This window comes from Palaemon carinicauda, chromosome 13 (genome assembly GCF_036898095.1).
Source record: "Palaemon carinicauda isolate YSFRI2023 chromosome 13, ASM3689809v2, whole genome shotgun sequence".
NCBI classification, from domain to species: Eukaryota; Metazoa; Arthropoda; class Malacostraca; order Decapoda; family Palaemonidae; genus Palaemon; species Palaemon carinicauda.
The window spans coordinates 101,650,695-101,655,694 of NC_090737.1; the positions used below are offsets into that span (position 1 = coordinate 101,650,695).

Consider the following 5,000-nt stretch of genomic DNA (forward strand, 5'->3'; position numbering starts at 1 on the left):
GATATTTTTTCCAGAGTTAATACAACACCTTAGCACTCAGTTCATGACCAAGATTTTTTAAAAACACTATTTTGTCTTTCTTTTACATGAAAATCTCAGATCATAAAAGCTACCAAATGACACCATCGTAGTTCAAGCACAATCCACATAGGGTTGAGTTACATCTTACAGTTTCATTTTAAATGCCACAGCTCTCTACTGACTACGTTCAAATCTGAACACGCTAAATCACACTTAAATGCACCATGGTTCGTGTCCTATTAAACTATTCACGTAAAAAATATACAACCCACTGAGATCTATATGGCACAGATAACCAGTCACAAAACGAAAACTTTACTCTTTGTAGTCCAAAGTATAACCCAAATTTTTCCTCTGAAGGAACATGAGAATTTCCCAAAATGGAGGTCTATCGCGTTCGTTGGGTCTCCAGCAGGCTGTCATCATGTCATACATTTCCCTGGGACACAAAGGTGGATGGGGTAAGAGTATCATATTTGTTTCATCCCCGTGGTAACAATGAGAGACATTCTCCAGCACCCCTTCATCACTTAGGTCATCATATGGCTGCTGGCGAGCCATTGTTAAGATTTCCCACATGGTAACACCAAAGGACCAAATATCGCTCTTGGTGGAAAATTTTCCATGAAGGATGGACTCCCACGCCATCCATCGTATAGGCAGGAGAGCTCTTCCTTCACCAATTCGATAATAATCACTTGAGTAAAGAGCACGACTCATGCTGAAGTCTGAAACTTTTATTGTCAACCCACTTCCAACAAGGCAGTTCCTGGCAGCCAAATCCCTGTGAACAAGGTTAAGAGTCTCTAAATGTTTCATCCCAGAAGCTATCTGGGATGCTATATAGATGAGAGCACCATAACTTAGAGTTGGTCCCAATTCTCCTTCTGGATCAGTAAAACTAATAGGAGTAACTGTGCCCTCTCCGTTGTGTCGCCGTAGAAACTGATATAAATCTCCAAATTTCATATACTCTAGCAAGACGCACAAGGGTTCTGTCTGCGTTACCATTCCTACAAGTTTTACAATATTAGGGTCATCAAGCTGGCTCAGTAAACGAATTTCTTGATGGAAATCTTTCTTTGCGTTTTCATCAGTACCAACCTTGAGACTTTTCATAGCCACCAATTTTGTACCACCATATCCATCTTCTATTTCACAAAGCTGAACAATACCAAAAAGTCCTTCACCTAGAGTTTCTAAGACCTTTATGCTTGCACCATCAACTTCAGGCACAGGTTTCTCTGTGTTAGAGCTAGAAGCATCAGCAACCGCATATATCACTGATCCTGTTACTCCCTGAATGTTTGATGCATGACAAAGCTGTGGTGCAACAAAATATTGTTGCTCAGGTGGAGGGGGCATTGCAGGAATGGGCTTTGATAGTGGAACATCTGTGCGAGTTCTGATGTTTGGTAACTTTAGTGGCGGGCGAGTCAGAGGCACCGGTGGAGGTGGAGATGAAAACATATCTGGAAATGGCGTTGGAGATGCCAGGGTTAGATCAGGCACAGCATAGTCAACAGAATCATCAGTATCAAGAGGGAAGGAACAACTGAGTGGTATTTCTGTAGGCTTCATGGTGGGTCCCACTGTAAAATAACCCGGGTTATGAAGAGGAGATTTGAATGGCTCCTGGTACATAGCCATTGCTTCCTCGTCCAGAGGGAGATGACCATAAAGGTCTCCTTTAGATCTGGAAAACCCATTTGAAGTGGAAGTCAAATTCATATTCATCTGGAAGTCCCTCATTTTCATTGATACTTTCTTGGCGTCGATACTATTTAGTGTTGAAGGTGGGGTCTTAGTCTTTGTAAGCCTGTAACGATAATAGAAAACGCACAGAACTATAGGAACTACTCCAAATATGACGCCCAACGTAGCTAGGACCCCAACTAAAAGTCTTGAGGTACTATGAGCTGGAACAACTGGGGTAAGATCTTTAACATCTGGATTGGCAGTGTTTTCTTCTTCGATCATTGGGACTAAAGAAGGTTCGTCCTCAGTCGCATTACAGGAACAAGGAACTGTTGGAAAGAAACAAAACATTGTTAGAATACTGTTGCGCATGACTCTTAAAGGAAACATTACTAATAAACATTATTTAAAGAAATAAGGCATGAAATTATTTTTGGCAGCATTGTTAATAAGGTTACATGGTATGAAAGAAAACTGCAATTCAATATCGAGAGCGTGTTGAATTTTCATTATTTGATTTAAGGTTAGAAGTACAATTTTTTTTCAATTAAAAACCTCGCAAAAAATGTACCAGATGAGGCCAGTCTCAATACTCTGACCAGATCATAGGATAGTTGCTGTATTGATAGCATGTTTTTTTTGTTTTTTTGCAAATAGGTTTTTGTTTTGTTGGAATTACATATTCCACCTAGTCACAGTTCAAGATTTTATATATATTGATATTCTTTCAATTTTACATATTCTAAACTATAAAAATTTCAATTAGTTCAAAAGTAAAGTATTCCGTAAATATGAAAAAAATATTTCGTCCATATTTAATTTTGTTCATCTGGAAACTCGACTGCTTAAATTGGCTATTAAACGCTGTCGTATTAGCAAATTTAAACAACTTCTAAAAGAGTACTAATGCAAATTCAAAAAAAAAAATAAAAAGAATATCTCAGAATTATGACCAAAATGAGAAACTATTATAGGAGAACTTTGAAGTTGAATGCAAGTAAAGAAACCCCTCATGATTAAAAGGCAAAACGATTGTACTCTCTAATCATCATTTTTATTTATTTTTTTTTACAGTAGAAATAGAAACAAGTCACGGTGAAAATAAAGGAAAAATATTGACTAAAATAAATGAACTGCTAAAGGGATTAGATACAGCTCTCTGATTAATCTTCGGTTTGGGCAGACCACCCCGCGCGTTCATTCATATCAGAGCGTTACCGGCAGCGATGGCAACTCAGTTGCAATTCCCTGCAACGATGTGCATCGCCTCATTTGCATCTTATGTTTCAAAGGCAATTTCGTTCTGAGCTCGGATATAGATCACTGCGCAGTCGCTGGCCCCGCGAGGATAAGTACTTTCAACTAAAAGACCAATAGGGAGTCAAGGTCGACTGAATATTTTGATGCTCTCAATATCCGATATACATTTTGAAACTTGAAAAAATTAATATCTACATTTTCAATTAAATATGCACTTTATTATCTATGGCTTTAGAACCTCCTAGTGTTCTATTGACACTCAAAAAACCTCTGTAAGGCGTGTTGCAAGTGTCCATAAGAAGCTTTTTAGAATGCAGTAAATCTAACCGTTGATACGACCCTTATCTTTTTCCTTATGACTAGCTTTAGTGCATAAACTCCCAATGCGCATGGAATGCAGTCTATTTTCCCTGTTGGATCCCCTGGGCTTATAACATCCTGCTTTTCCGACTAGGGTTTGAGTTTAGCGATAATAACAATAATAATAATAATAATAATAATAATATTTATAATATATGCACCAGGAAATAAACTTATGCCTTAAATAAGAAAATGCATATTTCAAATAATTCTTAGTCCACAGAAAAGTAGTAAACAAACATACCTATCACAGAATAGGGCTACGCAGAAAATCTTTCAAAAATCATGTCTATTCTTATAGATACATGTTTTAAAATCTCATCGAACATTATTGATTTTTACCATCCTTGATTTTCTGTTTTGTGTATGCAATTAACAAAATGTATTCTATCCCTTCTTTTAATAATCTTTCTGTAACGTCTTCTAAAAATTATTGTTAAAGCCCATATGATATCTTGAAGAAAAACTAGAAGCTATTTATTTAACATTAAGTGCTATTTATGGATTAATTTTTATATCAGAATGGACATTAATAAAAACTATTAAGTATATCTTGCTAAGAAAAAAAAAAAAAAAAAAAAAAAAAAGGATTCATCGCGATATCAATATAGCCCCTTCATTGTCTCCTTATGGAAATATCACTGAAATGAATACATGACTTTTTGATATATGAGAACAAACGAACAATCTGACAGATACAGGAGAATGTATAACCTCCATCCTACAACTTTAGCGGAGATAAAAAAAAAAAAAAAGAAGAAGAAGAAGGTAAAATGGTTCCCTGGACGTTGCTGGAGCATTTTTCTCAGTCAAACTTTCCCCAACTTTGGACAGGAGCTAATCTGCTTATCTTCGGAGTCTCCGCAAATTTGACTCCTTTCATGGTTGTATGAACAACAAACAAGAGGCCAGAATGCTTCAATCCAAGGCTGCACGTAAAAGGGCGAATAAAAGAAGGAGATAAAAGGTGCTTAACCAATTATGCCTTGTCACCAGCAGACGTCAGAGACCAGGATAAGGGACCTCAGACAAGCCTTTAATAACTTCCAGGCGACTAAAGTAGGCTTTATCTTTTTACCGTCATCGTTATTTTCTATATATTTCTATTGTTTCTTTGGGTGGAAAGACCATATAATTACTGCCATTTACCCGTCTTCATGCAATTATCTTAGTATTTTAGACGCTAACGTACTTTACTCTTTCTAAAACTGTGAATTCATAGCCAGATACAAAATTGATGTTTGAAATGCTAGATTTGTTTCGTGTATTAATTTTATTGACAATTCATTGGCCGCTGAGCAATAACCACTCCTTTAACACGAAGGATTTTTTCTCAAGGTTTGGTATATTGAGAGAGAGAGAGAGAGAGAGAGAGAGAGAGAGAGAGAGAGAGAGAGAGAGAGAGAGCTTTTGACTTGTTCATGAGAGATAGAAAGGCAGGAGGAAAAAGGGTTGTAACTAGAGAGAGAGAGAGAGAGAGAGAGAGAGAGAGAGAGAGCTTTTGACTTGTTCATGAGAGATAGAAAGGCAGGAGGAAAAAGGGTTGTAACTCGAGAGAGAGGAGAGAGAGAGAGAGAGAGAGAGAGAGAGAGAGAGAGAGAGAGAGAGAGAGAGAGCTTTTGACTTGTTCATGAGAGATAGAGAGAAAGGGAGGAGGAAAA

The 5,000-nt window shown here is 37.3% G+C and overlaps 1 pseudogene; it reads right to left on the reverse strand.

Annotated features, from left to right (window-relative positions):
* Positions 1 to 5,000, reverse strand: part of LOC137652351 (discoidin domain-containing receptor 2-like) — a 185,259-nt pseudogene that overhangs the window by 1,617 nt on the left and 178,642 nt on the right.